Here is a 13,302-nt window from a genome sequence, read left to right as displayed (position 1 = left end):
AAAAGCTGGAAGTGGTGCTGTGGCTCAAGTGGTAGAGCACTAGCCTTGAGCTGAAGAGCTGAGGGACAGCGCCCAGGCCCAGAGTTCAGGCCCCATGGCTGACAAAAAAAATTAATGCACAGGATGTTACAAAGATTAAATGAACTATTGACTTCTTTTTCTATACTTTGCATCTTCTCTTTCCTCCAGAACTATCTAGCAGATACTTCTGGCCTTCAGGCCTTTGTGTTTCTATGTAAACAACAGAGCAAGGGCTTCTGAGTACCTCATGAGGCCTTGTAACTGCCAGTGGATGTTGCTAGTGATGAGCATCTGTGCCAGCTTAGTGTCCTCTATGGTGATTAAAACTGGGGAGTAGAAGTTTGAAGTTGGTGCCTGAGAACAGTGAGGAAGGGATGCTTAGAAAAATTGATCCTGCCAGGTGCTGGTGGCTCTCACCTGTAATCTCAACTACTCAAGAGGCTGAGATTTGAAGATCATAGTTTGAAGCCAGCTCAAGCAACAAAGTCTGTGACACTCTTATTGCCAATAAACTACTCAGAAAAAGCCTCAAGTGGTGCTGTGGCTCAAGTGGTAAAATGTTAATGTTGAGCAAAAGAGGCTCAGGGACAGCACCCACGCACTGAGTTCAAGCCCCAGGACCAGTACACAAAAAAGAGATTAAGCCTGTTTATTGGCAGTATAGGGAGCAAAAAAGCCCACAGAAGTAAGAAAGGCATACTGATGGCAATTTCCTAGAGGAAAAGGAATTGAGTTCTAAGGACTTTAGAGAGGCTTTGGAAAATAAGGGTTGATATTTGTGGAAATGGAGAGCTGAAGTTATTCACCTACCTTCCATATAGGACCCCAACCTTCAGGAAAAGCAGTAGAGGATGATTCAACACATGCGCGCGCGCACACACACACACACACACACACACACACACACCCTGATCCTAACCGTTATTAATTTTGTGTATTACCTTTTTTTTTTTTTTTGCCGGTCATGGGGCCTGAACTCTGGGCCTGGGACTGTGTTTCATCTATTCAGCTCAAGGCTAGTGCTCTACCGCTAGAGCCACAGTGCCATTTCCGACTTTTTCTGCTTATGTGGTGCTGAGGAATCAAATCCAGGGCCTCATGAATGCAAAGCAAGCACTCTACCACTGAGCCGCCTTCCCAGCCCCTTGTGTATTACTTTTGTGTTTCAGCTTTCCTCATCTGGGCAATTCGATTGCTGTTAGGATTACATGAGCCCTTGCATATGAATCACTTTTTTCAGTGCCTAGGAAATTTGACAAGCTGTCAGCTCATTTCCAAGATGAAGAGACCCTGAGGAGGAACCTAATGACCATATCCAAATCCCAGAGGTGTAGAGGAATGCTTGTTTTTTTTTCCTTTTTTTTATCATCAGGTATATTGGAGGAAATTATCGAATGCTTCAAGTTACTAGGGAAACAAAGCAAACCTAGAAAAGCTGGCCCAATTGCCATGCACTGGGAAATAGGGACAGGAGAGAGGCCATGTGAACAGAATCCTATGAGTCATGTTATCTGCAGCCTCTGAAAAATCAAATTGCCCTTTCAAAAGGTCATGGTATTGTGAACTAATTACTTCAGTGTATCCAGAGATAAATCTGTTTCTCACTTCCCACAGTAGTTGAACATATGAGCAGGCAAAAATTCCAATTACTTGCTATTTCTCCCATTTACTATTTTTGCTAACCTAACCTTCTTTGGGGGAACATCTTAAGCCACAAACCACCAGCAGAAGGCGCAGTGGATCTTATCATCTTAGCCAAAAGGCATTCATATCCCTTTCACCTTCTGAGCTCCATGGCTTTCTCAGAAGTAATCAGGGAATATCTTTTTGTTCTCATTTCACAGCTGAGAAAATGAAGGCCCACAGTGGTTATATATCTTTTTCAATATCATTTGACTAATCAAAACTAGATTTATCTAATACCAAAACTCATACAAAGAGCCAGGCACTAATGACTCGTGCCTGGAATCCTAGCTACTCAAGAGGCTGAGATCTGATAACTACAGTTCAAAGTCAGCTCAGGCAGGGAAGTCCAAGAGTCTCATCATCAATTAAACACAAAAAAGCTAGAAGTGGAACTGTGGGTCAAGTGGTAGAACGCTAGCCTTGAACACAACAATTCAGGAAGAGCACCCAGACCTTAAACTCAAGCCCTAGGACTGGCACCAAAAAAAGAAAGAGAGAAAAAAGAAAATATTTATTGAAGATGTGGCATATGTCAGGATCTATGAATAAAACAGACCAAATTCTCTACTCTCATAAGACTGACATCCTGGTGGGAGTTTAAAGAGGTCAAACTGGATACTTAAAAGAAAAGCAAAATAGGGGCTGGGAAGGTGGCTCAGTGGTAAAGTGCTTGCCTTGCATGCATGAGGCCTTGGGTTCAATTCCTCAGTACCACAGAAGCAGAAAAAGCCTGAAGGGCACTGTGGCTCAAGTGGTAACCTTGAGCTGAAGAGCTAAGGGATAGCAACCAGGCCCAGAGTCCAGGCCCCATGACCAGAAAAAAAAAAGATAAACAAAATAAACATGTTACAGGCCAGTCAGGGATTACATAAAGAATTTGAGTCTAACTTGCATCTCATAGTCTAAAATAATAACAAACACAATAAACAAACATAAAAATTATGTTATTTTAAATCCTTTTCCCTTCCTATCTTGTCTCTTCTCAAAAGGACACAGGAAGGAATAAGAACAGATAAAGGATTTGAGACAAAGGGATTAATAATAAGTTATTCTAGCGCAGGAAGATAACTGTTAGTTGGAGTTGGTAGGGGCAACTTCCCTCCTTGTAACTACAGGAAGATTTAATTCTTTAAAAACAGATTGGACATGTCGGGCACGGTTGAATCAAGCCTTCAATCCTAGCTACTCAGGAGGTTAACATCTGAAGATGGAGATTTTCCAAGCCAGTCAGGTCCAAAAAGTCCAAAACTCTTATCTCCAATTAACCACAAAAAGCCAGAAGTGGAGTTGTGACTCAAGTGGTAGAGCAGTAGCCTTCAGCACAAAAAGCTCAGGAACAGTGTGAAAACCCAGAGTTCAAGTTCCAGGGTCAGTTAAAAAAAATTGGACAACTACTTAGTGTGAGTGAATACTGGCCTTTTATGATTTCAGGAGATGAATAAAGAGAAAATGACTAGTAAAGGCATATTTTTATGTTTTTTATTGTAAAAATCCTGTACAGAGGGGTGTAAAGGCATATTTTGAAGCTGAGAGTTTCCAAGACTAGGAGGCACATCATGCCATGTTATTATCCCATGCAGAACCACAGGGCTGTTCTAAGGTGGCTCAGAAGGCAGAAATGAGAAGGAAGCATTGGTAGCAACCTTATTGTGATTTTTATGTGAGAGATTGGACAAGGTAAGCAAACAGAATAAGTTTGGAGAGTGTGCATAATATCAGCAGGCTGTAGGGGTTATCCCTAGTTGTGTAGTACTTGGCTCTGGAGTAATTTAGGGCATGAGGATGTCTTGGGAGTTTAGAATGGCGGGGGGGGGGGCAGAGAGCAAATAGAAGACATGAGCTTGGGGTCAATTGGTTTGTGTAATATGAAAGGCATGCTCTGAGGCTAGTCTTGTGCTAAGAATTGCTCTCTAAGACTATTTTCTTTTTATCAATCCTAGAACTGTAGGACTGATCACCTCTCCCTAATTAGAGAGTCCCCAAAAGCCAGATCATCAGGAATATGAAAAATAATAAAATACAATACATGAATACTATAACTAGTAAAGCCCTGGCATACACTAATCAGAAAATACACCCAGGTATGAGTGATAGGTACTTTGATGTTTGCTAAATAAGTATAAGCCTGATTCTATATATATGCAAATGTGTTCTTCTTTTGTTATTGTTGCTGTCAGTACTGAAAGTTTGGTTTTTTTCTATATTTGTTTCAAGAGTAGTTTAGCCCAAAGGCCATCATGGAGGTCCAGTGGAAGGGGCTAGTTTGCTTCATCCTGGTCTCTGGTTGATGTGACTTTCCAAGTTTCCAGATAACCTAGCTCCTATCTATTTTAAGTCATACTTTTGACCAGACACCAAGTTTATTTGTTTTATGAGCTTTATTTTTAAGCCAAGCACACAGGATGTCTGGGCCCTCCATCCGTGCTTGTCATTGGCTTGATGTGTAATAACTTCCTGTTTCTAGATTTCTAAAGCCCTTTAAAAAGAAAATTAATTATTTTATTTTGTGTTTGTTTCAGGATAGCACAAAGATGATTAGAACAAAAGGAACTAGCCAAACTAGGGTTAAACACAATCCCAAAACACAAAAGCAGATGTGGAATAAACACTATACTTCCTGTCTTAATCCTTTCCCCCTCTAGGTTAAAAAAGATAAATAACACTAAGATACATTCAATTTCTAGAAGTACTTCTATTCATGCGCATGGGGAAAAGATAGCTTCTCTATTCCTATCATATGTTTATACCATTGCCTTATTGATTTTGATTGATTGATGGATGGATGGATTGTTGTGGGGCTTAAACTCTAGGCCTGGGCCCTGTCCCTGACTTTTTTTGCTCAAGGCTAGCATTCTACCACTTTGAGCCACAGTGCCATTTCCAATGTTTGGTGGTTAATTGTAGATAAGAATCTCATGGACTTTCCTGCTGTGGCTGGTTTCGAACCTCAATCCTCAGATCTCAGCCTCCTTAGTAGCTAGGATTACAGGCATGAGCCATCAGCACCTGGCTCCACTGCCATATTTAGAAAAGAACAATCTTTCATGGCATGATGGGATAGTCCTGTTGCTAACAGCCAGAGTTGCAAAGGATTATACATAAGGAGAAATTCTGCATTCAACTTTAACAAACTGGGAAGTTTTACCTTCTTCTTTGAAAGTAATGCATTAATCCAGGCACTGGTGGCTCATGCATGTAAACCAAGCTACTCAGAAGGCTGAAATCTGAGGACCCTAGTACAAAGCCAGACCAGAAAGCAAAGTCTGGGGGAGACTATTACCTCCAAATAAGCAACAAAACACCAAAAGTGGAGGTGTGAACCAAGTTGTATACTGCCAGCCTTGAGCTAGAAAGACAAATGAGACCTCAAGCTCTTGAGTTCAAGCCCCAGTATTGGCAAAAAAGAAGAAATTATCGCATTTGTAGATAGATAGTCTAAGACCCAGGGCAGTAATCTGCTAAGTACTCTAAAGTGTGAATACACTATAGTAGTATCTAATTTTCTTTATTTATTAATCTGCTGATGGAAAAAACATCTGATTACAACTGATTCCATAACTTGGTCATTTTGAATAGTGTAATTAACAAGAACTTGCAGATATCTCTGACCAATGGCCAAAATAAGTTCTCTACTCTTTGTCCATTCATGACAGTATGTTTGATTGATTGCTTGAATACCCTGTGCATTGAACAATACTTTGCACACAATAACTGCTCAAAAATAATGAATTAAGCTGGGCACCAGTGGCTCCTGCCTATAATCCTAGCTACTTGGGAGGCTGAGATCTGAAGATCATGGTTCAAAGCCAGCCCCTACAGGAAAGTCTGAGAGACTCTTATCTCCAATAAACCAGCAGAAGACTGGAAGTGGCGCTGTGGTTCAAGCGATAGAGTCCTAGCCTTGAGATGAAGAACTGAAGAACAACGCCCAGGCCCAGAGTTCAAGACCTACAACTGACAAAAAAAATGAATTAAATAAACAAAGTGTCTAGTAGTAGCCAACCTTCTTAGATTACAGGCTTTCAGATAACATATGTAGAATATAAAATTGAAATGGTTGGATAAGTTGACACGTGTCAAGGTTCATTGCCACATTTTCACTAGGTCCTAAAGTTTTTCCTTTCCTTTCTTTCTTTCTTTTTTTTTTTTTTTGGTGGTTCTGGGGATTGAACTCAGAGCCTTGTACTGTTGCTTGTTTTCTTTTTTCTGTTCAAGACTGGTGTTCTACCACTTGAAATACACCTCCACTTCTGGCTTTTTGCTGGTTAATTGCAGATAAGAGTCTTGCAGAACTGATTTGGATCCAGGATTTTAAGATCTCAACCTGAGTAGCTTAGAGAACAGGTATGAGCCACCATTCCTAGCTTATTCTAGTGTTTTTCTTGCCCAAGTTATTTTCTGTCATGCCCAGTAGAGTGTTAATACTTTTCCGCTAATGCTGATCTTCTTGCCAGAGCCCTAGGGACCCCTATCTGAGCAAGAAATGGGAGGGGGAGAAGGTAACCTGGTGAAGAGGAAGGGGAGATGAAGAGGGAGAGGGAGAGGGAGAGAGAGAGGGAGGAGGAGGGACAGGGAGGGAAGGGAAAGGAAGAAGGAGGGAAAAGGGGGAAGATGAGGAAGGGGAAGAGGAAGGGGAAAGGTAGAGGTGGTGGTGAAGAGGGGGAAGAAAAGGGGAAAGGGTAAGAGGGGGAAGGGGAGGGGGAAAGAGAGAAAAGGAGTGGGAAAAGAGAGGAAAAGGGATAGGGAGAAGGAGAGTGGAGGAGGAAGGGAAGGAAGAGAGAGGTGGAGAGTGAAAGGGGAGAGGAAGAGGGCGAGGGGAGAAGAAGGGGAAAGAAAAAAGAAGGAAGGGGAAGAGACGGGAAGGTGGAAAAAGTGGGAGAAAACGAAGGAGGTGGTAACTCTGTTAAAAAAGAAATGTACTCATTCTATTTTTTCAGTTCCCTTGTCAAAGATTAGGTGGCTATAGGCCTGTGGGTTCATTTCTAGGTCTTTAGTTCTATTCCATTGGTCCTCAGGTCTGTTCTTATGCCAGTACCAAGCTGTTTTGATTACTATAGCTTTGTAGTAGAGTTTGAAATTTGGTATTGATACTCCTCCAGCACATTTCTTTCTGTTAAGGATCATTTTTGCTATTCAGGATCTTGTATTGTTCCATATGAATTTTTGGATTGCTTCTTCTATTTCATTGAAGAATTGGTGGGAGTGTAAACTTGTTCAACCACTTTGGAAAGCAGTATGGAGCTTCCTCAAAAGACTCCACATAGAGCTCCCCTATGACCCAGCAATCCCACTTCTGGGTATTTACCCAAATGATCACAAACAAGGCTATACTAAAGCTACCAGCACAACTATGCTTATTGCAGCATTATTTACAATAGCTAAGATATGGAACCAACCCAGATGCCCCTCAGTGGATGAATGGATCAAGAAAATGTGTGTGTGTGTGTGTGTGTGTGTGTGTGTGTGTGTGTGTGGTGTATACATATATGCATACACAATGGAATTCTATGCCTACATCAGAAAGAATGACACTGCCCCATTTGTTAGGAAATGGAAAGACTTGGAATAAATTACGTTAAGTGAAGTAAGCCAGGCCCAAAGAAACATAGGTCCCATGGTTTCCCTCATTTGCAGTAACTAGTACAGGTCTAGGACAAGCAGAAAAGGTCAAAAGCTATGTACATATGACCATATAAGATGATGCTAAGCAAAATGAACCACACAAGTGGTTTTTTTCTTTCTTGCTATTGTTTTTAATGTACTATGTGATTTTTTTGTTTCTTTTATATGTTCTTCCCCCATGTATAACCCGTTTTCACTGTATTTGATTTTGGTGTCCTGCATCTTGTGTATACATTTTTCTAATTTGGGGAGGGGAAGGGAAGTAACAAAATGCTGAAATAAGGATACAGTTTGACCCATTGTAACAATGAGATGTACAAGACACTATGTTGAAAACAAACTTTACAATTTCAGGCAGGGGAGGAGTTGGGGAGGTGGGGAGGGAAGGAATGGTAGGGGGAAAACAAAGGAGGAGGTAATAATGCTCGTTAAGAACTGTACTTATGGGGCTGGGAAGGTGGCTCAGTGGTAGAGCGCTTGCCTTGCATGAGGCCCTGGGTTCGATTCCTCAGCACCACATAAGCAAAAAGAAAAAAGCTGGAAATGGTGCAGTGGCTCAAGTGTTAGAGTGCTAGCCTTGAGCTGAAGAGCTGAGGGACAGCTCCCAGGCCCAGAGTTCAGGCCCTACGACTGGACCCTCCCCCCCAAAAAAAAAAGAAATGTACTTATTACCCTACTCATGTAACTATAACCCCTCTGTACAGTATTTTTACAATTATATATATATGAAATGTACTTACTCATTACCTGACTTTTGTAATTGTAATTCTTCGGTACATTACCTTTACAATAAAATTTAAATTGAAAATAAAACAAAGGGAGCTGGGAATGTGGCTCAGTGGTAGAGTGTTTGAATGGCATGCATGAGGCCCTGGGTTGGATCCCTCAGTGCCACATAAGCAGAGAAAGCCGGAAGTGGTGTTGTGGCTCAAGTGGTGGAGTTCTACCCTTGAGCTGAAGAGCTGAGGGACAGCACCCAGACCCAGAGTTCAAGCTCCATGACCAACAAAAATAAAGAAAGAAAAGAGAGGGGAAGGGGAAGGGAAAGCTGGAGGGAAGAAGAAGAGGAGCTAAGGAGAGAGGGAAGAAGAGAGGGAGAGACAAGGGAAGGGAGGCGGAGGGGAAGGGAAGAAGAGACCTAGTAGGGCTGTGGAACTTTTATGTTATGATGATAAGGTGACAAAAGTAAGAGCCAGTCAAGAGATGAGACCTTTCTCCTTGAATGGCATTTTTATAAAATATGGACATTGATTTCCACTCTCCGAATGAGAAGCGTTCTGAGCCCAGGGCCAGTAACCCACACCTGTTATCCTAGCTACTCAAAAGGCTCAGGTGTGAAGATTATGGTTCAAAGCCATCCTGGGCAGAAAGTTGGTGAGATTCTTATGTTCAATTAACTAGCAAAAAGCCAGAAGTGAAGATGTGGCTCTTATGGTAGAGTACCAGCCTTGAGCAGAAAACCCAAGTAAGAAAGAGCACGGGGACTTGAATTCAAGTCCTAATGCTGAAACAAAACAAAATAATTCTCTTCAATCTTTATGCCATCAAATATTCAGTAGTGAAGTACTAAGACAGTCAAAAATAGGATTTTTATTTTTATCAGTGGTGGGGCTTGAACTAAGGGTCTGGGCACTGTCCCTGAGCACTTTTTGCTCCAGGCTAGGGATCTACCACTTCCAGTTTTCTGGTGGTTAATTGGAGATCAGAGTCTCATGGACTTTCCTGTCCTGGCTGGCTTTGAACCACAATTCTCAGATCTTAGCCTTCCAAATATCTAGGATTACAGACCATGAGCCACTAGCACCCAGGTGAAGATATTTTATTTATTTGTTTGTTTGTTTGTTTATTTATTTATTCCAGTCCTGGAGCTTGAACTGAGGGCCTGGGCACTGAGCTTCTTTTGCCAAAACTAGCACTATTCCACTTGAGCCACCCTGCCACTTTTGGCTTTTTCTATTTATGTGGTACTAGGAAGCAAACCCAGGACTTCATGCATGCTAGATAAGCATTCTACCACTAAGCCACATTGCCAGCCCATTATTTAAATGATGAACACATTTTTTGGCTGATTTACTTGTGCTTACTTCAATAGATATTTTGGGATTTTGTAGATATTTCATAAGAATAATTAAATCACAATGAAAATAGAAAAACTCAAGTTACCTTTTGCCCAATCCTTCAACCTCAACCTCTGCTGCATCTTTCTTCATGCCTTACACTCAATATACATGACTATGATCAGCATGCATGATTGTCTAAACTGTATATTGAAATTTGTCAACATACCCCTATGTGAGTGGCTCCCCATAGAGTTGGCTAGTACACAACTTCAAGAACTATCTCTAGTGTTTCTGACCCTTCTGAAGAATAGGGTTGTTTATTAATTATCCTTTTTAAACCTCTGTTGCTAATATAGAGACTAACATAAAGTAGGTCTTACATATTTATGAAATTGGAGAAGCACTCAAGTCCATACTAATAAGGTACAATAAATTGACAAAACAAAAGCATAATTAAGTAGCAGTGTGCTGATGACCTAAGACTAACTTCCAATTTTCTTTTAAGATTTTGTTTCAATTCAATACAAATAAATAAGGATAATATTTTGTCTATTTTCATTCATTTTCCTGAGTTAGGCTTAGAGATATGTATTTATAAAAACAAAATAGAGCAGTCAGAGCTTGACCGTGTCACCTGTGGTACTTCAGTACGTGGCTGCCTACTCCTATCGCCTGAGCCCTGGGGCCAGCTCCAATCCTGGTGCAGGTGCAGCACTGCAGAACTTCATGTGGAACGTCTTCCCACGGGTTGATAAAGATAGGAATGGATGGGATGGGAAGGTGGCTCAGTGGTAGAGCGCTTGTCTTGCATGCATGAGGCCCTGGGTTCGATTCCTCAGCACCACATAAGCAAAAAGAAAAAAGCCGGAAGTGGCGCTGCGACTCAAGTGATAGAGCGCTAGCCTTGAGCTGAAGAGCTGAGGGACAGTGCCCCGGCCCAGAGTTCAGGCTCCATGACTGACAAAATAAAAGAGAGTGGAGTGATAAGGAACAACGAACACTCTCCAATGGTACATGGACCCCGTTTAATTCAGTGACTGTCAGGTCAATAATTTCTATGTTTGACAGGGAGAACAAAGCTGAAATGAACTTCAATGAGTTCACTGGTGTCTGGAAGTATATCACAGACTGGCAGAATGTCTTCCGCACCTTATGACAGAGACAATGAGCTTAACCAAGCACTTGTGGGTTTTTTTTTGTTTTTTTTTGTTTTTTTGCCAGTTCTGGGGCTTTGACTTTAGGCCTGGGCACTGTCTCTGAGCTTCTTTTGCTCAAGGCTAGCACTCTACCACTTGAACTACCACTTGAACTACAGTGCCACTTCCAGTTTTTTCTGTTTATGTGGTACTGAGGAATCAAACCCAGGGCATCATACATGCTAGGCAAGCACTCTACCACTGAGCCACATTCCCAGCCCCTCATCTGAAAGTTTGACAGACAAGGACAAGGGCTGATTGCTTTCGATGACTTCATTCAGGGCTGCATGTCTTGCAGTATCCATCTAAATTCCAGTTCTTCTAGAGGTTGACAGACATATCCAGGTGCTACGACACCGATCAATATGGCTGGATTCAGATGTTTGTTTGTTTGTTTTTGTCACTGATGGGGCTTGAACTCTAGGCTTGGGCGCGGTCCCTCAGCTCTTCAGCTCAAGGCTAGTGCTCTACCACTTGAGCCACAGAGCCACTTCAGGTTTTCTGATGGTTTATTGGAGATAAGAGCCTCATGAACCTTCCTGCCCAGGTTGGCTTTGAACCAAGATCCTCATATCTCAGTCTCCTGAGTAGCTAGGAGACATGACCAATGACTCCCAACTGATTCAAGTGTTTTTTGAGCAGTATTGCTCCATAGTCTTCAGCATCGTTTAACCACGCCTTGTGAATTTCAGTACAGAATGGGAAGAAAGACTAAAAATGCCAAACCCTTTACCTGGGACAAAACAGGGCACAGATGCAGTTACATTAGTTATTCTTCCTTCTGTAGATTTTATATAATTAATACTATAACGTGACTGTACATATATGTTTAAACTGATTAGTTCTATTGCACCGTCACAGTCGCTTCAGTGATACGATACAAATCTTGGGTTTGCAGACTGTGTCATGAGGTAAAATGTAATAATGATTCAGATATTCTATGTGCAAGCAAAAAATGTATCATGTCTTTTTCTAGACATCTTTAGTTCTGTAATTGAAAATGTTTTTATTAGAATAGAATTTCAGAATTATATGGAATATTATGAGTAATAATGGAACTTGCATAAAAACTTTTCAGTGCCTTACTTTTTTAAGAGAGTATTTATTATATTCATTGAAATATGCAAAATATGCAATAAAGTAATGATACAGACAAAAATAGAGTTAAAATGGGCAATTTCTCAGATAGATGGGTCATCTTCTTATCCCATTCCTCGAGCTCTACTTTTTGTTGTTTAAGTGATCAAGTCTTATAGACTTTTCTTCCTGATCTGGCTTTGAACCACCATCATCTGGATCTCGGTCTCCTGATTAGCTAGATTTATAGGCATAAGCCACCAGCAGCTGATTTCACACGCCATCTTAATAGTAGAACCTTATAGTTTTAGCCATATGCGGGCAGATAATTTTTATTTCATCCTGTCATGAATGTAGAGCTAGTCATGGCAAGTGTGTTTGTGGGCTATATCCCATACATCACTGTTAGAGAATGACATCAGTGAATACAAATAGTAAAATCAATGATATGTGGATAGGAATGAGTATTAAAGAAGCCAAATGAGTGGGCTATTGGTGGCTCATGCCTGTAATCCTAGCTACTCAGGAGATTGAGAGCTGAGGACAGCAGTTCAAAGCCAGCCCAAGCAAGAAAGTCCGTGAGACTCCTATTTCTAATTAACCACACAAAAGTCAGAAGTAGTGTGGCTTAAGTAGTAGAGTACTAGCCTTGAACAAAAAAGCTCAGGGATGGAACCCAGGCCCTGAGTTCAGATGGCTCATAAAGAATGTAGATTATAAAGATCTAAAGTAGTACCTTTTATCCATACCACTTTACCCAAAATTGTCCCCTGATTGAACAATTGATTCAGGTAATGGGATCTTAACGTGCTGCTTTAGGTCTTGCTAATGTCTTCTTTAGTGTTCTTTTCACCTCTGAGTCTCAGGACCAATTTACATTCACTTGGAAGGACAAGAATTCACCTTCAGAGTACTCCCCCAAGGTTATTGACAATGCCCCACCATTTGTCATGCCATAGTGACAGAACTCTCTTTGTTATCCTGTCCACCCACTGTGAATGTGTCCTTAGGTAGACAATGTCATGGTAACCTTGGACTGTTATAGATTTAGGAAAATCATCTGGATGATATACAAATACACCTCAAGGAGTAGATTGAGAAATCAATCCTCACAAGGTACAAAAGCTTTCTATAAAGCTGGCACTGGTGGCTCACTCAGGAGGCTGACATCTGAGGATCTTAGTTCAAAGCCAGCCCAGGCAGGAAAATCTGAAATATCTTATCTTCAATTAATCACCAAAAGCCAAAAGTGAAGCTGTGGCTCAAGTGGTAGAGCTTTAGCCTTGAGCAAAATAGCTCAGGAACAATATCCATGCCCTGAATTCAAGCCCCAGCACCGACAAAAAAAAAAGTCTTCCATAGCTTAAGGATTTTAGAAGTCCTATGGTTGTGTAAGATACACATGAATCCTGAAAAAGTCATAGAGAAAACTTTGCAGCAATCTATGTCAATGGATATAAAACAGTTACATATGTTTCTTGAACTGTAGGGTATTAGCATATATTTTGTGCAGTACTAGGGCATGAACATAGGGCCAGAGTACTCTCCCTTAGCTTTTTTGCTCAAGGTTAGTGTTAGGTTTTTAAAAAGAGGTAGCCGAGTAAGAACTGCACCAGCACGCACGTGGTATTCAGGTAAGG

The 13,302-nt window shown here is 41.2% G+C and overlaps 1 pseudogene; it reads left to right on the top strand.

The window, feature by feature from the left end:
• The window catches only part of LOC105999301, a 17,210-nt pseudogene extending 5,715 nt beyond the window's left edge, over positions 1–11,495 (top strand).
• The last annotated feature ends 1,807 nt before the right edge of the window (positions 11,496–13,302 follow it).

The sequence above is a fragment of the Dipodomys ordii genome, unplaced genomic scaffold (genome assembly GCF_000151885.1).
Source record: "Dipodomys ordii isolate 6190 unplaced genomic scaffold, Dord_2.0 Scaffold187, whole genome shotgun sequence".
NCBI classification, from domain to species: domain Eukaryota; kingdom Metazoa; phylum Chordata; class Mammalia; order Rodentia; family Heteromyidae; genus Dipodomys; species Dipodomys ordii.
Note: the sequence above shows the minus strand (reverse complement) of the source record. Positions and strands in the feature narration are given on the sequence as shown.